At 39.7% G+C, this 24,938-nt stretch overlaps 1 non-coding gene across 1 annotated transcript; it reads left to right on the forward strand.

The window, feature by feature from the left end:
- The first annotated feature begins 24,461 nt into the window (after positions 1–24,461).
- LOC123862554 (U6 spliceosomal RNA) lies at positions 24,462–24,564 on the forward strand. Its single transcript, XR_006795258.1, has one exon. It is a non-coding gene; the product is annotated as a U6 spliceosomal RNA (small nuclear RNA).
- Positions 24,565–24,938: the final 374 nt, after the last annotated feature.

Consider the following 24,938-nt stretch of genomic DNA (forward strand, 5'->3'; position numbering starts at 1 on the left):
TTAAGGTTTTGCCAATGACTTGCATCCTGGTTTTACCCTAATTATCTGTGCCCCTTGTCTCCCTCCAGTGTTTAATCTCTTTGCATATAAAAAAGGGGGAAAGAGGATCACTTGTAGTATGTTTTGTATGATACATACTGAAGTAACAAACTGATAAAAAATTCTGTTCAGTCCTAGCTGGAGACTGGTAGATACGCTAGACCACCAAGAGTTAAGAGAATGGGTGAATTTTTAAGAAGCAATTATTTTCTTTCCTTCATTTACATTTCAATGTGAAAAATATTGGAAAGTACAGAAAAATAAAAATAATTAAAATTCACACATGAATCCAGAAATCATAGCTGTTGACATTGGGTGTATCTCCTTTTAGTCTTACGTGTCTATGTGCTGTGGCACTCTCTGAAGACATACACCATTAAAGAGAAAAAATGTTTTTAGTAAATTACAATCAGACAATTATATATAGTCTTATATATATACAAGGTATATATGCAAGGTATATATATAAGACTATATATAAGCCTGCAATGTTCGCTGAATAGAAAATATCAATATTTATAAAAATAATTTTTGAGGATTTTTCATGGCTCCCATTTTATTCTATTAAATGCACTTAACATTATTTATTTAATCAATCCCATGTTGTTAGATATTTGGGTTATTTTCAACTTTTTGTCACCAAAAAAACATACTGTATTAAATATCTTTAAACATGAATCCTTGTAGCTAATTGATTATATGATTAAGATAAATTTGGGGTATTAAAATCACTAAGTAAAAGGATATGAATATTCTGGGCTCTTGATATATATTACCTAATGGCTTTCCAGAAGGGTTATACCAAATTGTGCTCAGTTCAGTATTGGATAGGAGTGTACATTTCCCTGAATTTTCCTTTTGCTTTCATCTTTAATATTTAATAGGTTTTAAAAAGAGTATTTTGCTTGTTTCAGTTTCTTTGATTATTAATGAGCAGTCTTACTGAAGTAGGATAAATATCTGTGCATTTTTAATTGAATCTCTTATTTTTCAACCTAGAAGACACAATCTACCATCTCATCAAAAGAATTTCTGGAAGATCAAACTTCCAGCTTACAGTTAGGTAGTACTTAGGAATGGAAAGTCCCGGAGGATACTCAGATATCTGCCAATGATCTAGAACAGGAAAAACTGCAAATATACGGTGCCTTTATTCTTGCTCCTCTCCCAGCTCATTAACTGGCAGCCATCACTAACTGATCTGGCACTGTTTTCTCAGTGAGCCTAGGTGTACTCTCAGGATTCTTCTCAGCACTGGTACTTGAAATGGAACCAGTTGGGCCTAGAGTGCAGCCTACAATCCCATTGGAAAAGATAAAGGCAGGGAACTTAAAATGCTACATGGCTGCTGGACTCTCCCTCTGTTCCAGTCCTCTTCCAAATATGTTAGCTACACACAAATGTTCCTATTGTATATACTCCATTAATACACCCACAATGCACCTGTGGAAGTTCTTGCCCCTTTCCATGTCCTCCTTAGCTTCTAGAACAATACTCCTTGAAGATACTTGATAAATAGCCATTGGCCATCTAACAATATGATTGTCAGGATTCTTCCTAGGTTTCTTCATGCTCGATGTAAATTCCTCCTCCAAAGTTCACTGTCCAACATTCAGTTATGTTTCTTCTCTCTTCCTATTCCTTTCCATTTTAATGTCCCTTTGTAATGGAACTTTACCATTCCCTAAAGAGACACCATTTCATGGGAGCCTGAATGGCCGTGTCCATTCAATAAGCCCAGGAGAGGGTGACTACTACGTGGCGTCTTTCAAAATCAATAAAATCGTTTTTGTTTTTTTTTTAAGATTTTATTTATTTATTTGACAGACACAGCGAGAGAGGGAACACAAGCAGGGTGAGGGGCAGAGGGAGAAGCAGGCTTCCCGCCGAGCAGGGAGCCCGATGCGGGGCTCGATCCCAGGACCCTGGGATCATGACCTGAGCTGAAGGCAGTCGCTTAACCGACTGAGCCACCCAGGCGCCCCAATAAAATCGTTTTTATGTAGACCATCCATCTTGGAGAAATGGTGCCCTCTTATTTTGCTGCAGAAGAAGGAAGCAGCTGGTGAAGAGTCAATAATGAGAGCTGAACTTTCGATGAGCACGGAAGGATCAAGCTGGAGGAAGTGATGATGAATGACTAGTCAGCCTTTCTCAGAAAGGAGCTTAGCCTGGACCCCAGTTCCTGCAACTCTACTCTTCCAACTGCTTTCACCACCCACAACCAATCCTGACCTTAGGCAGGAAGGTTTTTAAGATTTTCTAGTCCCAGGGCACCTGGCTGGCTCAGTCAGTAGAACGTGCGACACTTCTTTTTTAATTGATTATTTTTTTAACTTAAATTCAATTAATTAACATATAATGTATTATTTGTTTCAGGGGTAGAGGTCTGTGATTCATCAGTCTTATATAATACCCAGTTCTCCTTATAACATATACCCTCCCCAATGTCCATCACCCACTTACCCCATCCCCCCCACCCCCTCCCCACCAGCAACCCTCAGTTTGTTTCCTAAGATTAAGAGTCTCTTAAGGTTTGTCTCCCTCTCCAGTTTCATCTTGTTTCATTTTTTTCTCTCTTCCCCTATGATCCCCTGCCTTAGAACATGCAACTCTTGATCTCAGGGTCATGAGTTCAAGCCCCACGTTGGGTGTGGAGACTACTTTAAAAAATTGTAAAAAAAAAAATTATATATATATATATATATATATACACTTACATACACATATATGTGTATATATATATATTCTAGTCCCATTTGAGATTCAGTGCATCTGGCTCTGACCTGGGCACAAGAATTGGTCAGGGAACTTCCCACATATTCAATCAGTCATTCAACATTTTTGAGTACCTATTATGTGCCAGACACATAGTGAACAAGACAGGCATGATACCTGCCAAAGGCAATATAAGGAATAGTTTAGGGAAGTTTTAGATACCCCACCATCTCCTTTAGCCCTCCCTACCCCAAATAAATTCCTAGCCCTTCTCATAATCAGATTGTCACTCAAATCTCTTATGGAAATTCTGGAGCTAGCATTTGTCTGATCCCTGCCCACAAAGAACTTATATTAGTGGGTCAAACACCAACAGGTAAGCAGTCAGTGACAACCCAGTACTACAAGTGCTCTCATGGGGGCACTAAGTAGTGCTGTGAACACTCAAGACAGACATTGAACCAAGGTTCACAGAAATGACATTCAAGATGAGACCTAAAGCGTGATATGACCTAGGTAGCAAGAGAGGTAGGGGATAGAGTCCTAAGCAGAGGATTCAGTATCTACAAAGGCCAGGAGGAAATAAAATAGGACTTAGTCTAAGAACTCTTAATTTGGGAGGGTAGAATGTGAATAGGTGAAGGGTAAGGGAAACAAGGTAAATTACAAGAAACGAAGATGGGGAAATGGGCAGGGCTAGATGGAACAGTCGTGGGGTTTGGACTCTATCCCAAAAGAAATGGAAAGCCAATGTGTTTTAAGCAAGCAAATGAACTGATCAGTTTGTGTTTAGAAAGACTCTTCTAGCCACAGGGTGGAGAATGAAGGAGAAAGAAGCAAAGCTAGAGAGGAGGGCTTCACCCAGGCTACAGACGGTCATGTGGTTGGAGCCAGGGTAGTGGCAAAAGGGATGGGAAGTATGAGTGTTGTATTCGTTTTCTAGGGTCTGTATCATAAACCAGTTGGCTTAAAACAACAAAAATGTATTACTTCACAGGTATAGAGGCTAGAAGTTTGAAATCAGGATGTTGGCAGGGTCATGCTTCCTTTGACGCCTCTATCAGAGAACTTGCTTGACTCTTCTAGCTTCTGGCATGTGCCAGCAATCCCTAGCTTATAGGTACACTGCTCTAGTCACATAGACGTCTTTTCCCTGTCTATCTTCACATCACCTTCCCTCTGGGTGTGTCTGTCTCTGCATCCAAATTTCCCCTTTATAAAAACACCAGTATATTGGATTAAAGCCCACCCTAATGACTTCTTTTTAAGTTGATTACATCTATGAAGACTTTATTTCCAAAAAAGGTCACACTCTCAGGTAGTAGGGATTAAGACTTTAATATATCTTTTTAAGGGACACAGTTCAACCCATAACAAGGGTTCTTTTTTACACCGAGTCCCAGGCTCCACTTGACACCCTGGGTCAGATGGGTGCCTTGTTCCCTGGGCCTGGGGCCCTGTCGTCCTGGATACGGCACTGTCTTGTTCTTAATATTCCTCATTCCAAGGGCTAGAGACTTGTCTCAGCCGGGGAAATGGGATCTTTGGGACTTTCCTCCCTACCACTGCTTTTGCCAGTTCAGCTCTCAGAATATTTTCTGTATCTGAATTCCTCAGCCGAGGCTCTATCCATCTTCCACAACATCCCATTCCCAGGAGGCAACATTCCTGTTGCCAGTTGCCATCCCCGACTATCATCTGTTACCAATGTTGCAATCCACTAGGTCTGTACTTCTCAAAGTGTGGTCCATAGACCACCTGCAGCAGAATCACTCAGGAGTACTGTTAAAAATATCATTTATTTTGAGCCACCCAACCCCACTGAATCAGGACCTCTGGCTGCAGGGTCCAAGAGTCTATGTCTCTAACAAGCTATCCTAGTGGTTTTTGTGAACCCTCAAGTTTTAGGAACACTACTCTAGATTATGTGTTCTGCTTACCTGGATTTCCCACCAGGCCCTGCTACAGGTCTGCTTCTCAGAGATGGCACGTTTCTGAAGGCAGATGTTCTTTCCAGTCAGACACATACTGTTATGGTTAAACCAACCCTTCTGAGCCAATGTAGATCTCACAGCCAGAGAGGAAAGAATAATACTGAAATAAACCATTCTTATGAAGAAAAGACCCAAGTATTAGGATTTCACTGAGCCTGGTAAAGATGTATAATTTCATACAATCAGGAAAATGAAATGAGAATAAAACTATTTATTAAGAATACCCCCCAAATTAAAGATCTGAAACAGTATCCATAATAGAATCATCTAAAGATTAAATGTATTATATATATTTATATATGTGTAAAGTGTATATATTATATGAAGATGTATAAAACTGATAATAGAGATAGTCTATCCAGAGCCCTGACCACTTTCCTCATCCCCAACCTACTCCAAAAAAAAAAAAAAAATCGTAGGCTGAAAGTTTTCAGTCACCTGATATTTAGTTTCAAAGATCAAGTCTACCTTAATCTTGGTGTTTTAAAAAATTTAGATTTTTGGAGTTTGGCTCCAGTATAAGTGAGTTACATGACAGATGTAAGTACATAAAAATACCAATTTTTAGAGCATGGTTCACAAATGATTTCTTACAATTTTCCTTGAGGGACTGAAGTTTCAACTCTATTTAAAGCACCAGAAGAGAGCAGGCATGGGGCCCAGTGCAGAAACAGCATTCCTGTGGGTACTGAGTAAATATTTGATGATGTTGATCATGTTCTTGCCCAAGGCTGAGAGATTGTCACCAACAGAGAGGTGGATGATCATCTCTCAAATGGTTTGGTCTTATTTGTACATAAAACTCGTATCAGAGGTGCCTGGGTGGTATAGTCAGTTAGGCGTCTGACTCTTGGTTTTGGCTCAGGTTGTAATCTTAGGGTCCTGGGATCAAACCCCGCATTGGGCTCTGCGCTCAGCACGGAGTCTGCTTAGGACTCTCTCTCCCTCTCCTTCTGCCCCTCCCCACCACACACAGTCTCTCTCTCTCTAAAATAAATAAACAAATCTAAAAAAAAAAAAACAACTCATGTCAGACTTTTACTTATTAGTAACATTTTATGTTGTAAGAAGAGAGGAGTTTTCTAAGCACAGATGCCTACCAGTTATTTGCATGTAAATCCTTTAGTATACAGAATAGGATTGAGAAACTCCAAAACAATGCATGGCTTGATGGAATGACTGATCTCACATTTAAAGCAAAGGAAGCATCAAAGGGGTTATTTAAATAGGGTAAGTCTACATAAACTGACTTGCACTTCAGTGATAGTTCCTGGATATTTCAGTCAAGTTATGATGTTATTCACTTGATTTGCTCATTTTATAAAGATGAACCCTCCATAATTACACTAAGTTTACAGGAAAAGATGCTTCCATTCAATTATTTTTTTAAAGATTTTATTTATTTATGTGACAGAGAGAGACACAGCGAGGGAGGGAACACAAGCAGGGGGAGTGGGAGAGGGAGAAGCAGGTTTCCCCCTAAGCAGGGAGCCCCATGTGGGGCTCGATCCCAGGATTCTGGGATCATGACCTGAGCTGAAGGCAGACGCTAAACAACTGAGCCACCCAGGCGCCCCCTCATTCGATTTTTTTTATTCAATAAGTTTGCATTTCTAATATCAACAACCAACCTGTATGTAACCAGCATCTGGTATGTCTTATTAATCTGTTTTTCACCCTGCTTTCATAATTCAAACATAAACTCTTTTCTTGATATTTTTTTCTGTGTTTTTACATGTATGTTTTTTAACATTTTTTTAAAAGATTTTATTTATTCATTTGTCAGACAGAGAGAGAGAGAGAGAAAGCACAAGCTGGGGGAGCGACAGGCAGAGGGAGAAGCAGACTCTCCCCTGAGCAGGGAGGCAGATGCAGGACTCGATCCCTGGACCCTGAGATCATGACCTGAGCCGAAGGCAAATACTTACCCAACTGAGCCACCCAGGCATCCCTACATGTGTGTTCTTTAAATAGCTGATGCTGGGGTAAAGGAGTTTTATGGTAACAGGCACAGCCAGAGATCGTTGAACCTCTGACTCCACCAGAAACCTAGCAAATTTTACTTGAGTAAGAGGGAGGAAGAGGGAGCTTGTCTTTGCTGCCTTCTGGTCTCCTTTTTGACCTTGGATCTGCCATGTTCACAACACCCTCTGCTGAGTCTCCCCAAGTCGTCCTCTGTTGTGCAAAACCTCTTTTAAAATACCATGTAGGTTTTACTCTCCATCACTCCTACCAAGTCCCCTGTAAAATGGAAGAGATAAAATGCTGCATTCTCATTTTCCCCATTCTATTTCAAGGTATTTTCCTTCGCTAGGAATTAAGAAAATTTAGATGATTAAAGTAGCTCAGAGTAATGTTATGTTATAAAAGAAGAATATGTTCAGTTAAATGTAGAAAGAAGAACAATGAAATAGGATTCTCAGGGGCCCTCAGCATGGCTGTCTTCTTCATGGCCTTCCTTTTCCATGACAGATAAACAAGGGGAACAATTGGGCACCCCATCTTTGAAAGGATGCCTCCTCATCTTCCTACATACTGCATCCATTCCAATCCACTTTTCTGTGATTGGTTAGTCTCAGCCCTTCAGATATAAATATGACTATGCTTTGACGATCTTATGTGTAGACCTCAGAGAGTGTTACTTTGTCATCTGCCACCGTGAAGTGGTCCTCCTAAAACCCAGAAAGAAGACACGAAGAAAGCTTTGGTTTCTCTTCATTGTGTATCCTCTTCACACAAAATCATTTCTCTGGCTTTAAATACTGTTAAGTAATTTGGGAATCCCAAACTATGTAAATAAACACACCCTTCTCTAAGTTTCAGTTATACATAAATTAAACTACTTCCTTAAAAGACTTTTTGGAAAACAGTGGCCAGCTTTGAAAATGTGTGTTCAGTTTTTCACTGAACACAATTCAGAAACAACCCTATGGTAGGTTGTTAGTATTTGCTTTTAAGGAGCAGCTATAAAAGAATTCACTGGGACAAACATTAGGTTGAGTTTTAAAAGACCAAGGTAGTGCGGTTTTTAGTAGTTGCAGATTTTATAAGCTTAAGAATGGTAAACTAGTGTTCTTTACCCTTCTTACTTCTTTTCTAGTGAGACACATTGGGTTAAGTTCTATTTTTAAATGTATCTGAGCCTGTTGAGAAGAAATTTAAACAAAGGCCCGGATACTGGTTCCAGTAAAACTTCAAGCTCCAAGACCAAAATCCAGCACAACTGGCTGAGCTTAGCTTTAGAACAAGCTCAGCTTAGGGACAGTGCCATGACACAGGGCCAATCACTACACAAATCACGTTCTGCCAAGCAGCGTTCTGAGTGCAAGTCTGAATTACTGGAGGAAGGAAAGTTGATGGCATTTCCCCTCCATTTTGAGATTCATCAACAGTGCTTCACAATAGAAGAAAAGAATATGACTGTCGTATAATAGCAGAATGCATTCGTACAGAAGGAACAGTCGGCTTCCTCATGTGGACAGCCAATTCAATACATAAGCATTTCAGGCTGATAAAAGGAGGGTACATCCAGGGGAACCCATCACTAAAGCACTCAGGAGACAAATAGGGATAGAGCCTGATGTAATGTTGCAAGCAAATAACACTCGAAGGCATGCTAACTCTTCCTGTCACTATGCAATACTTGAAGTCTAGAGAAAAACCTTTAGACTAGTAGCTGTGCTGGTTAGAATACAGGTCAAGATCTTATAACCCAACACTACAGTGCCTTAAGTAAGATCAGAATTTATTTCTTTCACACATAATTGGCCAGAGGCAGTTGGGCATTCCAAGGCAAGAAGGTGGCTCTGGTTCAAGGTCAGACAGGAAGCCAGGTTGCTTTGATTTTGTTGCCCTGCTTCCCGTTAAGGAGTTGCTCTCAACCTCATGATCGATGGTGGCTCACTAGTACCAGACCAGTGTCAGTGAACAAAAGCAGGACATGAGAAAAGAGAGGGCATCCAACCTCTTTTTCAAAGACATGCCCCAGAAATCACATGCATCCTGTATCTTCACAGCTAGATGCAAAGTATTGGGAAAAATCTAAAACTCAAGGACTTTTCTTGCTCAGATGGGGATGCATATTGGGGTTCAATTAGAACATTTCCATAGTAATTAAATGACAAGCTTCAGAATACATGTGTGTGTGCACACATGCACATGCACTCTCATACACAGCATTCTTAAGAGTGATTAGGGGCTTACATAGAAGGTAATATTGCCTAATGATTAAGATAGATCAAAGGTAGGGTGCCTGGGTGGCTCAGTTGGTTAAGCAACTGCCTTCGGCTCAGGTCACAATCCTGGAGTCCCAGGATCGAGTCCCGCATCGGGCTCCCTGCTCAGCGGGGAGTCTGCTTCTCCCTCGGACCCTCCCCCCTCTCATGCTCTCTCTATCTCATTCTCTCTCTCAAATAAATAAATAAAATCTTTAAAAAAAAAAAAAAGATAGATCAACGGTAGACTTTGAGGCCAGAGAGACCTGAGTTTGAATCTTGGCTCTATCATTGACTAGATGTATAGCTCTTCTAAACGTTAATTTTCTTACCTGTAAATAGGGATAATTCTTACCTCATAGAAATGTTATAAGGGGCAAATTAAATAACATGTACTATTGGATAATAAAAAATTTTTCTGATCTTTGTCCTGGATTCCTGGCAAGAAGCTTCTAAAACCCTTGGAATTTCCCAAATGTCTTTGTTATTTATGAGCCTCTTGGGTTGCTGAGTTCGTGCTATCAAGATGGAGATGGGTCAGGATAGGGGCTGTTACCCAAAAGACCAACCATGTAATTAGAGGGTTGGGGCTTTGGGCCATGTGGTATCAGCCAAATCTCCCTACCTTTTTGGAGGGCAGGGAGGGAGGTTGGGCTGGAGATTGAGTTCATTCATGTGGCCAATGATTTAATATGCTATGAAATCTCAATAAAAACTCTGGGCACCAAAGCTTAGGGGAGCTTCCTGGTTGGGGAACACAGTTGAGGCCAGGAGAGTGACACACTTTGATTCCACAAGGAGACAACAAAGAAACGCTGCATTTGGGACCCTCCCATTCCTCACTCCATGTGTCTCTTCATTTGGTTCTGATTTGTGTCCTTTAAAGTAAAACTTTAATAATAAGTATAGTGTTTTCTTGAATTCTGTGCTTGTTTTAGTGAATTATCAAGCCCCCAAATCTGTAGCCAGTCAGAAGTATAGGTGGCCTGGGGACTTCCGAAGTGTGGCTGACATCTGAAGTGAGGGCAGGCTTGTGGAGGATCGGGCCCTTCACTTGTGGGGTCTGAGCCAAAATTGAATTATAGTGCACCAGGTGGGGTCAGAATATGTATAAAATGCTTAGACAGTAACTGGAACATGTGAGAGCTTAATAAAGGCTAAGTGCTATTGTTGCTTTTAATTATTATTAAAAAAAATTATCCCTAATTGATTGAATTACCAGAATCTAGTGATGTTGAAATAATCTTTAACTATTATTCTGCAGTCCTTCTCATCAGAGGTTCATAAAAGTTTTCCTCAACATGAGGCTGGCTCCAGGCCTCCTTCTATGAATAGAGAGCTGAAATGAGGGCCTTGTATCCATCCCAAGTTAGTCGACAGCACCCAGTTTAAAGGCTCCCACGTGAGTGCCACTCACAAAGCACGCAGACTTATGAGCCCCTCCGAACTGGGAGTCACCTGAAGAAGGTAGAGGTCACCTCATGGCTGTATTCTGAGGGCCTGCCACCACGTGGAAGGGGAACCCCAGCTCACAACGCCTGAATGGCTGAGGCCTGAGGCAAAGAGGAATTACCAAGATTGGATAAGATGTGGGGAAGATCTTTTAAATACACAAGAGTGGTAGAAAAAAACATGTGATTTGCAGTTTGATAGCACTGTTCAAACCTAGTCTTTGCAACTAGCCAACCACGTGATTGGGGATAAATGTTTTAATCCTCCTGAATCTCAGTTTCTCCCCTATATAAAATGGAATAACAATGAGTCACTCCTGAGGTGGTTGGGAGGCAGCAGGGAGAGGATGCATGTAGAGTATTTGCCACAGTACCCAGCTCGCGGAAGCCGCTGGATGCATGTGAGCTCCCTTCCCCTTTGCTTCATGGGGCATGGTGGGGAGGGAAATCCTTCCACTCCCTTACTATTTAAAAAGCCCAGTGCAAAAAGCTTTCTAGGATCGGATTACCAGTTATTCTTTTCCTGAAAGGCAAGTCTTAGGTTACAGTTTTACTGTAAACATCTCCAAAACACTGTAGGCGGAAAGATCAAGGAGATTTGCAGTTCCTAGAAGGATGCATGCTATCCCATGAAGGTTCGAATTTCAAGGCTGATCTGCTCATGGATTGGATTCTGTCATCGGGAGTTCTCTTTCTCCGTGTGGCTTCTCAGAAGATAATCTGACCTTCACAGTTTATTCCCCACAATTTGTCCCTTTGCACGGGTCGTGTTTTTGATCACTTTGGCATTTAGAGAACATTCCTGTATGGGATGGAACTGAACTGAACTCTTCCAGTAATGAAAAATCTTACTTAGCCAGGGCTTTCAACTCTTCATCTCTCCTGTCTGCCCGATGCGAAAATCCTGCCTGCCTCTATTACCAAAATAGAAATGACTGTGAAGTTCGAGGTCGCTTTCAACAGATAACTATTTATGTGGTGCCCTAGGGAGGCAGGATATAGGTCCTTCAGAAGGAATGTGCTTTTATGGTGCACATGGTCTCTAAGTTGCTAGGCTTAAAAACGTCATTAGACTGATAACTGATGAATGAATAATTAAGTATTTGTAATTAAGGATGTGTGCAAATGTTAACTATAAAAATGTTCACCCCAGTATTTCTCAGTGTTTCTACCTCATAAAATAATAATTCATAAAAGAGTAGTTAATAATTATCGAAGTCTGTATAATAGAATATTATTTAGCCTTTAAAAATGAAGTTGTAGAAGTATGTTTATTAACACATTTGTATATTAGCAATCTACATGTGCAAAATAATAAAATTATGCATTATACAATCCCATCTTGCTTTAAAAAATTATATTATTTGTATATCATAAAAATACCAAGGAAAATGTCTAAAAGGGCATGTACTAAAAAGCAAATGTAGAACTACAGTTGATTTTTACTTTCTTTTTTCTTGAATATAGTTTCAGTCTTTCTATAATGAACACACATTACCGGCATCCTTTTTTTTTTTTTTTTTAAGATTTTATTTTTTAACTAATCTCTACACCCAACATGGGGCTTGGAACTTAGAGCCCCAAGAACAAGAGTCACATGCTCCACCAACAGCCAATCAGGGGCCTCACTGCTGGTATATATTGTTAAAGCTTTTGTTAAAATAATTATTTTCTGACCACCAGACTAGGCTCAGGAGATGTAAGGAAAGCGTAATAAGGTTTCCCGGTGAAAAGAGAGTTTCTATGCTGGAAGAGGTAATGTAACAGAAGAGCAAGCCTCGGCTGAGCACAAGGATGCTGGCATCCATCACACATTCGCCTCTGTGCGAGATAACCTTGGGCAAGCCATACCCATTTTCTGTACATCACTTTTTCCACATGGAAAAGCACAGTGACATTCCACACCTTGATACACTATCACCGAGACTGGGTGCGTACCTCCTGCACGCTCTGGGTCACAGGAAAAACCCGCCACACTGTCAGCACTCTGGATTTCCATTTGTGATGTGAGCTAGGGGTTTGTTGGAGTATTTATTTAGTATTTCTATTTATTTTTGCTATTATTAGATTATGTTCTGGAAACTTTTCCATGCATCATGGAGAGAGGCTTCTCTGTGGGTAATCTCGAATTGGTAATCATTTCCATCAGGAGCAGAGAAGCTGTTTTGCTTTTTGCTTCTCTGTTAAGCTCGAGGAGCTCTTTTGTAAGTCTCGGTATTGCTTGCTTGCTTGTGCAGGCCTTGCTAAAGTGAAATTTCACCAATAGCATGGCCTCTGACAATAGAACTGGGTAACTCAGGGAAAGGGAAGTTAAGAGTTTTTAATGGCTACTTAGACAATATGCGAGCCACTAAAGAGAAAATAGATGACAAAACAAGAGAAATTCCGTAAAATTGTATAGGTTGGTCTTCAGCTTTTATGAAGAGTCTTTATAACTTTTACTTGAGACTCCATGGCTCATAGGCTTGAATTTTTGCAACGTCTAATGGGATGGTAAAATGCTAATTTAATTATTTAGGAAGAGTGGAGAGCAGGGGAATTGCTACCAATTGTTTCTTCAAATTAAACTTAATAGGATAAATCTGACCTTGGGCATTTAAATCGGAAAAAATAACAATGTTGGTTAAGTCTTCAGATGGACTTCGGAGACCGTCTTTCTGATTAGCTCTATAACATGCAGACTTCTCCCTTTGGCAGAAAACCGGAGTACTGGAATTCTGAGGTCCCAGATGATCAATGTCAGGTGGCTAATTATGATTCATTTTCAATTCCAATTTAACCATTAATTGAAGTAGGTATCCTTGACTGAACATTCGGTGCCAGAAAAGCTCAAAAAGAAAACGTGATACACAATCCTCCTGAAAAGCCACTGATGGGTTCCATTATCACCTTTATATCTGTTGCTCCTGGTAGCTATAGTAACTAGCATTTAAGAAACAAACACAAAAATCAAAGTCCTAGGCTGATGCAACGGCTCTCAGATGGCTTTGTTCCCTGTCTAAGATTTCCCTGCCTACTCTTGCATCATATTTCATGTCCAAAGCCTCGAGTGACTAACTTACTGCTTGGGGATGTGCAGGCTAAGGGGGAAAGGGTAGGATGGAGACCACCTGCCCTTTCAGAGAAAAAAACCAATCTAGATGCCCTGTGTGGTTAGGGAGACTCAGCGCCCTCCGTGTTCTGCTGGGAAAGAAAGAGGCTTGTCTGTGACAACTGTTGGCTTGTGAGCAGTGCTTGTCCAGGCCCCTCCGGAAGCGACGGTGGGCTCAGGCCCGCAATGCCTGGCCACAAACTCACCATAACCTTGCTTGGGGGTGGGAGGGTGGGAGGGGTCGGTTCCAATTCTAGCCCAAAAAGGACCAGTGATTTTTCAAGTGTTGAATTCCAAGGAAAAGAGAGGAAGGGAGCAGAGTGGGAGAGGGAAGCTAAGCTAGAACGAATACTCTGAGATTTTCGGGAAAACAAATTGGGCCAGTGATTTTTATTCGGACTTAAGTAAGCATTTTGGTTTATTTCATCTATTTTTGTAGCAGATATGGGCAATGTGTTTAAATGGAAAAGCGGTAAATAGAAACCCTTCCATTCAGGTACTTATATTTTCAGCATAAAGAGATGGCTGACAAACTGTATCCAAGACTGGCCTAGTAAGCTAAAAGCACACTTTTCTGGCATTCCAGTAATTAAGAAAAATTAGGGCACCTCCCAAACAGGTACAGACCCCAAAGTGTCCCTTTTGGAAGACTACATATGACATTACATTGCAGGGACATTAACCTTGCTTGGAATAGTTTTACACACAGAAACCCTTCACTGAACGATAAACTAGTAATTCCCAAGCCTTTCTTTAAAGGGAGCTTAATATTTTGGTTGGCAGATGTGCCCGGGGAAGTATTACATTAATAATACTTGCTTTTTACACAGTTCCTTTCTTCATGAAGTTAGAATGCTTTATGATGGATCAGATTTACCAATTGAAAAGAGAATGAATTCGCTTGAGCTTTTATGACTTACTCTGTCAAAAAAATACTCTAAAGAAGCACAAAAGTAAAGCCCTGATTCATGCCTGAGGGAAAGGCTAAATGATGAATGGCTTGAGAAACATAGAGAAAGTTGCAATATATATAAGGTAATAATCCATTCATCAGATATGGGGAAAATATGCAATATTTCTTTGTTAATGAAGATGATAACTGTGTAATCAGGCCTTGGACTTACCAAATTAGGTTGGACCTACATCCAATGACCTGGGGATAAAAAATATAAAAAATTACAGCCTATAACACAAGTGCTTCTTTTTCTCAGGCCCCAGACTCAATCACATCCATAGGGTAAAAGCTCTCGGACACTGCTACGTGGAGAGATGGCTTGTGGAAAAGAGTTCTAGAACTTTCCTATTTGTCTGAAGTGCTGCGTATGACATTTAGGCCTGAAAAGTTCATTTATTCATTTAGTTCCATGGTCAGTGCCCATGTAAGGGATAGGCAAGGTGAGGGAAGCAGGAGTCCCATCCTATTTATCTTATCTGCCTTTTTAGTGCTAAAGGAAAAAGCAACAACAGTGAAAGAGGTACCACTGTTGGAAATGCTTTTTTGTTTCGGTCAATTGGCAGACAAGTATAATGTGATTTCTTTTTTTTTTTATTTTAAAGATTTTATTTATTTATTTGACAGAGAGAGAGATAGCAAGAGCAGGAACACAAGCAGAGGAGTGGGAGAGGGAGAAGCAGGCTTTCTGCCGAGCAGGGAGCCCGATGCGGGGCTCAATCCCAGGACCCTGGGATCATGACCTGAGCCGAAGGCAGACGCTTAACGACTGAGCCACGCAGGCGCCCATAATATGATTTCTTAATGTAAAGGGACAGATGCCATTTATTGCAGCAATTAGCAAAAGAAGGGTATGGCTTACTGATTGCTATAGCTAAGAGTCGTGCTGATAAATACGAAGTTGACATTTATAAGGCATTATGCCCTGAGCAGTCCAGACATTCACTACGAGGGACACAGGGAGCCAATCTCCAGGTTTCAGTTATAAGTGACTTCGTAAGGCTACTTGCCTGGCTTTTTGAAAGCCTTGATCCAAAAACACAGTGTAAGAAAGTGGTCCAGTTTCATTCTTCCGCATGTTGCTGTCCGGTTTTCCCAACACCATTTGTTGAAGAGACTGTCTTTTTCCCATTGGATATTCTCTTGGGCTTTGTTGAAGATTAATTGATCATATAGTTGTGGGTTCATTTTTGGGTTTTCTATTCTGTTCTATTGATCTGTGTCTATATTTTTGTGTCAGTACCAGACTGTTTTGATCACTACAGCTTTGTAATATAACCTGAAGTCCAGAATTTTGAGGCCTCCAGCTCTGCTGTTCCTTTTCAAGGTTTTTTCACTATTCAGGGTCTTTTGTGGATCTGTAAAAATTTTAGGATTCTTTGTTTTAGTTCTGTGAAAAATGCTGTTGGTATTTTGATAGAGGTTGCATTAAATGTGTAGATTGCTTTGGGTAGTACAGACATTTTAACAATATTTGTTTCTCTGGTCCATGAGCATGGAATGTCTTTCCATTTCTTTGTGTCCTCTTCAATTTCTTTCATTAAGTGTTTTATAGTTTTTAGAGTACAGATCTTCTACCTCTTTGGTTAGGTTTATTCCTAGGTATCTTACTGTTTTGGGTGCAATTGTAAATGAGTTTGCTTTCTTAATTTCTCTTTCTGCTGGTTCATTATTGGTGTATAGAAATGCAACAGATTTCTGTATATTGATTCTGTATCCTGCAACTTTATTGAATTTGTGTATCAGTTCTAGCAATTTTTTGGTGGAGTCTTTTGGGTTTTCTATATAGAATACCATTTGCAAATAGTGAAAGTTTGAGTTCTTCCATGCCAATTTGGATGCTTTTTATTTCATTTTGTTGTCTGATTCCTGAGGTTAGGAGTTCTACCTTCTCACACCAAACACACAAACAAATTCAAAATGGATAAAAGACCTAAATGTGAGACATGAAACCATCAAAATCCTAGAGGAGAATATAACCTCTTTGACATCAGCCATAGCAACTTCTTTCTAGATGTCTCCTGAGGCAAGGGAAACAAAAGCAAAAAAAAAGTATTGGGACTTTTGCATAAATAAAAACTTCTGCACAGCAAAGGAAACAATCAACAAAACTAAAAGGCAACCTGTGGAATGGAAGAAGATATTTGCAAATGTCATATCTGAGAAAGGGTTAGTATCCAAAATCTATAAAGAACTTATCAAACTCAAAAACGAATAATACAATTAAAAAATCAGCAGAAGACATGAATAGACATTTTTGCAAAGAAGACATACAGATGGCCAACAGATACATGAAAAAATGCTCCACATTACTGATCGTCAGGGAAATACAAATAAAAACTACAATGAGATATTACCTCATACCTGTCAGAATGGCTAAAATCAACAACACAAGAAACAACAGGTGTTGGCAAGGATGTGGAGAAAAGGGAACCCTCTTGCACAGTTGGTGGGAATGCAAACTGGTGCAACCACTCTGGAAAATAATATGGAGGTTCCTCAAAGAGTTAAAAAAATAGAACTACCCTATGACCCAGCAAATTGCACTACTAGATATTTACCCAATGAATATAAAAATACTAATTTGAAGAGACACATGCACCTGATATTTATAACAGCATTATCTACAATAGCCAAATTATGGAAACAGCCCAAGTGTCCATCAAATGAAGAATGGATAAAGAAGATGTGACATATATATATATATATCACCCAGGTGCCCCCATTTGCTCAACATTTTATCAGTTGTTGGTCTTCTGACTTTTCCACAATTGAGAAAAAACCATGAGTAATGCAAATAAAGGACATGTCAGAGGTGGACATTGCTATAGTCATTCCTTTTTTTTCTAAAGATTTTATTTATTTATTTGACAGAGAGAGACACAACAAGAGAAGCAGGTTTCCCCTAAGCAGGGAGCCCGATGTGGGGCTCGATCCCAGGACCCTGGGATCATGACCTGAGCTGAAGGCAGACACTTAACAACTGAGCCACCCAGGCGCCCCTCCTATATTCATTCTTTCTACAGATACTTGCTGTATGTGACTGTGCCAAGAGCAAAGCCAGACTCGTCCCCAGTCTATATAGGGTGGAATTGGGGGATAGGAAAGTGTTGAGGCAGGGTGGGACACCAGAATCCCTTCCAAAAAAGAGGTAGTTCTAGAATTGAATCTTGTACAGGAGAGTGGGTTAGAAAGAGGGGCATGGAGAGGGAAGAAGTGCCTGGTAAACGCAACACACCTAGAGCTTCCAAAGCACTTTTCAGTTGCCTACTCTCAAACATGAGCAGCCAGAGATTGCCACTCCCTCAGGAAAGCTCCTAACATGAAAATCAAAGATTAAACCCCAAACTAAAAAAAAAAAAAAAGAAAAAAAAAGACAGTACTTTGAGGAAATAAAAATAATGTAAGAACTCTCCTAAAGAAATCATTATTAATAACTTTATTGAAATTAGGGAAGGTGTAGGGGTGCTGAGTCGCTCAGTCGGTTGGGCGGCTGCCTTCAGCTCGGGTCATGATCTCAGGGTCCTGGGATCAAGCCCCACATGCTTCTCCCTCTCCTTCTACCCCTTCCCCTTCTTGTGCTCTCTCTCTCTCTCAAATAAATAAATAAAAATCTTTTTAAAAAAATTAGAGAAGATATACCCATGAAACAAGAACAGAATGTTATAAAAAACTGAAAAGCAAACAAACAAAAAACTTTTGGAAATAAAAATCGATGTAGAGGAAAAACTAAGGAAATAAAGTAATTTGACTTTTAAGATGGACAAAGCTGAAGCATATTACTATGTTATAATTTTTTTTCATAAAAGTCTACACACTAGAATTATTTCTAATACCCCAAAGAACTGACTATGAGAGAGGAGTATTGAGGAGAAGTAAAAGATTTTATTTCTATTTCTCAGTCTAGAGAGGAAAATTATTGTTTCCCATCCTGTGAGTTCTTGGTCACAAAATCATGTGACAAAAGGTGGCAGGACTCTGTGTGTTATCCGTTAAAGAATAATTTTTACACAAGGATAAAATAATGACTCTCATACAAATATAAAATAAACATGTGAAAAGTACTTTTTTTCTAATGCTAAGGGAACCAGCCAGATATTATAATTGGTTGAGAAGAGAACTCAAAGTACCCATACCTTATAGTGAGAAAAGGAAAGCTGAAATAACTTTGAAGGACAAGACTTGGAAAGTGAATTTTATTTGCCTTAGTTTTGAGAGTGAGTCTGAAAAGAAGCTAGGTAGTGTGTGAAAAATCTTAGTAATATTTGCTCAGTTTTGAGCTTTTTTTATTTGCTTTTTTGTTTGTTTACAGATTAATGCCTTTGCCTACAACATGAAGGATTACTCTTTAAGTGTAATCTGCCTAGATAGCAAAAATTCTGTGCCTTGCATCGGGGAAATACAAATCAAAACCTCAATGAGATACCACCTCACACCAGTCAGAATGGCTAAAATTAACAAGTCAGGAAACGACAGATGTTGGTGGGGATGTGGAGAAAGGGGAACCCTCCTACACTGTTGGTGGGAATGCAAGCTGGTGCAGCCACTCTGGAAAACAGTATGGATGTTCCTCAAAAATGTAGTGATCTGAAGGGGTACATGCACCCCAATGTTTATAGCAGCAATGTCCACAATAGCCAAACTATGGAAAGAGCCAAGATGTCCATCAACAGATGAATGGATAAAGAAGATGTAATGTACACACACACACACACACACACACACACACACTGGAATATTATGCAGTCATCAAAAAAATGAAATCTTGCCATTTGCAACGACATGGATGGAACTAGAGGGTATTATGCTAAATAAAATAAGTCAATCAAAGAAAGACAATTATCATATGATCTCACTGATATGAGGAATTTGAGAAACAAGACAGAGGATCATAGGGGAAAGGAGGGAAAAACGAAACAAGAGGAAACCAGAGAGGGAGACAAACCATAAGAGACTCTTAATCTCAGGAAACAAACTGAGGGTTGCTGGAGTAGAGTGGGGTGGGAGGGGTGGGGTGGGGGGGTGATGGACACTGGGGAGGGTATGTGCTATGGTGAGTGCTGTGAATTGTGTAAGATCGTTGAATCACAGACCTGTACCCCTGAAACAAATAATACATTATATGTTAATATAAATAAATAAAAATTCTGTGCCTTAGAAAAATGTTCTGTGCTCCATGTTGATTTTATTATATCTTTTATTATTTAAGCACCTCCCCGCCAAAGATTCCTCACTTATAATAGAGCTATGGTTCTTTTTAACTGTGTTAGTTTCTGTGTTTATGTTTAAATGCTTTATTGCCACTTTGACTAAATAGGTGACGACGTGCTCTATCACAATCACCCACCCGCTCATCTTAAATGAACATCCAAAACTTCTCTGATAACTTTTTTGACTTCTATGCTTCCCAGAAAGTGGGCTGGCCCTTGACAAAATTGTTAATTAGGTGAATTCTTCTTCAGCTCCTTTCTTTTACATCCTAATTTCTCTTTTTTTGCTGGTTCCACACAGCTCCTTTCAAGGACCCAGCACAGGGAAGTGCACTTGCAGTTGCCCAAGGCATTGCCTTAGCCAAGTGAAACCGATGAAATGGTTGCTGAAGATGGTCCCTTGTCCTAACTCCTCTATCAAAACCCACCTGCCCTGTGTTTCCTTCCCAAGGTCTCCTGTTACCTCTTAATCTGACAAACTCTTCCATGGTAAGGAATCGATAATGGCCCTTCCTAGATCTCATTTGCATTATAGCAGAAGAAAACACTAAGATGTATTTAAGTAGTAGGGTACATATTGAGTACGGTTGTATGTTGGGCATTATGCTCTACGTACATCAGCAGACATGGTCCATTCCTAGAATCAAGAAGCTTACATTCCATTAAGTTAAGTCAATGTGGTAAGTGCTATGGTAAAGTTTTATATAAAAAGTCCCAGAAGCCCTCACCTTTATGTTCAAATAACTTTTAAGAAGAGCACCAAGATGGTTGAATGGGAAAAAGAATATTCTTTTCAACAAATGGTACTGGGACAACTGAATATTTACATGTTAAAAAAACAAAAAACACAAAATTGGGCCTCTCTCGCATACCATATGCAGAAATTAATTGAAAATGTATCAAAGATCTAAATATAAGAGTAAACTAGAAGGGCGCCTGGGTGGCTCAGTCATTAAGCGTCTGCCTTCGGCTCAGGTCATGATCCCAGGGTCCTGGGATCGAGCCCTACATCGGGCTCCCTGCTCAGTGGGAAGCCTGCTTCTCCCTCTCCCACTCCCCCTGCTTGTGTTCCCTCTCTCGCTATCTCTCTCTGTTAGATAAATGAATAAAATCTTAAAAAAAAAAAAAAAGAGTAAACTAGAAAACTCAGAAGAAAACATTAGAATAAGCCTTCATTACCTGGGTTAAGCAACGGTTTTCTAGATACAATACCCGAAGCACAAGCAACCAAATTAAAAATAAATAAGTCGATCTTCATCACAATTATGAAAAAGTTTTGTGCTTCAAAGGACACCATCAAGAAAGTGAAAAGACAACACACAGAATGGAAGCAAAAACTTTCAAATCAAATATATGATAAGAGACTAATATCCAGAATATGTAAAGGACTCCAGAATAGAAATTTTTCCTAAGAAGACATACAAATGGCTAATAAGCATATAAAAAGATGTTCAACTTCCTTAATCATTAGAGAAATGCAAATCAAAATCACAAGGAGAACTTCATCATGCAAATTAGGAGGGTATAATTAAAAGGACAGACAATAACAACTGTTGAGAAGGATGTAGAAAAATTGAAACCTTCATACACTGCTGGTGAGAATGTAAAATGGTAAAGGCACTTTGAAAAACACTTTGGTAGTTCCTCAAAATGTTAAACATAGAGTTACTATAGGACCCTGATTTTCCACTCCTAGATACATACCCAAGAGAAGTGAAAACATGTCCATACAAAACCTTGTACATGAATGTTCATACCAGCATTGTTCATAATAGCCAAAAAATGGAAACAACCCACATGTCTATCAATTGGTGAATGGATAAACAAAATGTCACATATCCATATAGTGGAATATTATTTGGCCATAAAAAGGAATGACATACTGATATATGCTGCAACATGAATAAACCTTAAAAATACTATACTAAGTAGAATGGCAAAAATGGGCAGGGAAAGAAACAACAAATGTTGGAGAGGTTGTGGAGAAAGGGGAACCCTCTTACACTGTTGGTGGGAATGCAAGTTGGTACAGCCACTTTGGAAAACAGTGTGGAGGTGCCTCAAAAATTTAAAAATAGAGCTACCCTATGACCCAGCAATTGCACTACTGGGTATTTACCCCAAAGACACAGATGTAGTGAAAAGAAGGGCCATATGCGCCCCAATGTTCATAGCAGCAATGTCCGCAATAGCCAAACTGTGGAAAGAGCCGAGATGCCCTTCAACAGATGAATGGATAAAGAAGATGTGGTCCATATATACAATGGAATATCACTCAGCCATCAGAAAGGATGAATACCCAACTTTTACATCAACATGGATGGGACTGGAGGAGATTATGCTAAGTGAAATAAGTCAAGCAGAGAAAGTCAATTATCATATGGTTTCACTTATTTGTGGAACATAAGGAATAGCATGGAGGACACTAGGAGAAGGAAGGGAAAAATGAGGTGGGGGGGAATTGGAGGGAGAGATGAACCATGAGAAACTAGGGACTCTGAGAAACAAACAGGGTTTTAGAGGGGAGGGGGGGGGATTGGTTAGCCCGGCGATGGGTATTAAGGCGGGCACGTACTGCATGGAGCACTGGGTATTATACGAAAACAATGGATCGTGGATCACCACATCCAAAACCAATGATGTATTGTATGGTGACTAACATAACATAATAAAATTAAAAGAAAAAGAATATTATACTAAGTGAAAGAAGTTAGTCACAAAAGTATAGCGTACGGTTCTGTTTATGTGAAATATCCAGAATAGGCAAAACCATAGAGAAAGAGAATAGATGAGTGGTTTGCCACTCTCAGGGGCGGAGAGGAGTAAGGGAGTGACCACTAATGGATACAGGGTTTCTTTTAGGGATGATGAACTGTTCAGAAATCAGATTGTGGTGATGGTTGCATAACTCAGAATATTCTAGAAGCCACTGAACTGTATGCTTTAAATGAGTGAATTTTATAGTTTCTGAAATATACCTCAATATATCTGTATATGAAAAAGTCCCAGAAATATGGAGTAAATTTGAAGAGAAGGGAAATCTTTATGAAGACAATGACATTTGACCTATGGATTAAAGGCAGAGGAGTAGTTTTCTGCATAAAGTAAAAGGACTTTTCAGCCAAAGAGAAAGCAAGAGATTGTGAACTACATGGTACAGTTGACCCTTGAACAACACTAGTTTGAACTGTATGAGGTCCTCTTATACCTGGAGTTTTCCAATAAGCACAGTACAGAACTGTAAATGTACTTTCTTTTCCTTATGATTTTCTTAATAACATTTCTTTTGTCTACCTTTATTGTAAGAATACAGTATATAATACATATAACATAAATAAAATGTATTTATTGACTGTTTGTTATCAGGTTTCAGTAGGCTATTAGTAGTTAAGTTTTGGGAGAGTCAAAAGTTATGCATGGATTTTCAACAGCTCAGGGGGCAGCACCCCAACCCCTGCCATGTTGTTCAAGGGTCAACTATATTTGGGAAATGTGTGACCAAGTCATGCCTAGAAAAAGGTTTGTGGGAAATAAGAATAGAAAGGAGGTGGTGTGCCTGGGTGGCTCAGTTGGTTAAGCCTCCGACTCCTGGTTTTGGCTCAGGTTGTGATCTCAGGGTCATGAGATCGAGGCCTGTGTCTGTCCACACTCAGGGGGGAGTGTGCTTGAGATTTCCCCCCTTTCCCTCTGCCCCTCCAGCTCATGCTCTCTTTCAAATCAATAAGTAAATCTTTAAAAAAAAAAAAAAGTAAGAATGGAAAGGAGGGCCTGGATTAGCCAGTCTCATCAGGAAAGAGAAGGAGTGACCAAAAAGGGGTAATTAAAGAGAATGCGATGAAGAGATTGACCACAGAGGTGTGGACAGAGGTAAAAGAATCCAAAAGGAATGATGAAGCTCACCTCAGACCAACAACAGCAGGAAGTTGTTACCGTCCCTAAGCCTGAGGTCGAGTGGAGGAGGCAGGCAATGAGCAGAACTTAGTGAGAGCCATAGCTACAGGAAAGAATCAAATTGATTTGGACGTGAGGTGGAGGAATGCAGCCACTGCCAACCCTTAGAGGGAAGAAGCCCAAGGGTGGGGCAGGGGATGGACTACCATGATTGCTATCTTTCCCACCCTCCAGTATCCTGTCAGCTGACCCACAAGGCAGAGCACAGAACCTGTTGATATAGTCCATGCAGGTCAGCCTCCTGGGGTGGAGAGCCAGGCCAAGTGTGAAGAGTGAGTCTGGAGAGGAAACAGCTCAGGGCCAGATCATAAAAGACCCGTGTGCCTTGCCAAGCAGTCTGGACTTTGTCCTGCAGACAGGAGGAAACCATAAAAAGGGTTTAAGTAGGGAAGTGACTGTAATGTGATAGTTTAGATGGAGAGAACCTAAAACTGGTTCTCAAAGTATGGTACCCAGACCAGCAGCATCTGCATCACCTGGGAACTTGTCGGAAATGCAAATTCTTGGGTCCCCTCACTAAATTATGGGCGTGGGACCCAGCGATCTGTATTTTAACAAGCATCTTCAGGTGTGATTCTGGTGTGTGCTTAAGTTGGAGAACCACTGGCCTAGAACATTATTCCTGAGTCACATGCTCTGCAGAATTACTGGAAAATATTTATGTGTAGTAGATATTCATAGAAATAGTCTGGAAGGATATACTTCAAAATATTAATAATTCTTATCTCTAGGTGGTAAAATTACATGGGTTTTACTTTCTTTTATTTGTATTTTAGTGAATTTTCATAATGCACATGCATTTTGAGATAAGAAATATAAGTTATTTAAAAGAGAAGGCAGTGCTTGCTTCAGCAGCATATACTAAAATTGGAACAATACAGAGAAGATTAGCATGGTCCTTGCACAAGGAGGACATGCAAATTCATCAAATGTTCCATATTTTTAAAAAAATAATTCAAAAATAAAAGAGAAGGCAGAAAATATAATGGAAATATGTTAATACTTAAACACTTAAAATTTTAAAAATATGTGTATATAACTAAATTACCATAAACAAAATTAAAAGAGATGTCAAGCTGAGAAGAATTTGTAAATTATATGACAGTGGGTTGATAAGAAAAAGAATATCCCAATATAAAAGTTGGCTAAAGTTATAAACCATAGTCTAAAAAAGAAGAAATGTGAATGAGAATTCACAATAAGAATGAATAAGAATGTGAATTTTTAAAGATGTGGATATGACTTTTTTAAAAAAATGTTGCCAATAATCAAAGAAATGAAAAATTAAAACAAGGCACACTTTTTGCTTATCTGATTG

Source organism: Mirounga angustirostris, unplaced genomic scaffold (assembly GCF_029215605.1).
Source record: "Mirounga angustirostris isolate CCGP_5_RB_7025 unplaced genomic scaffold, mMirAng1.0.hap1 SCAF_9, whole genome shotgun sequence".
In the NCBI taxonomy this organism is placed as follows: Eukaryota; Metazoa; Chordata; class Mammalia; order Carnivora; family Phocidae; genus Mirounga; species Mirounga angustirostris.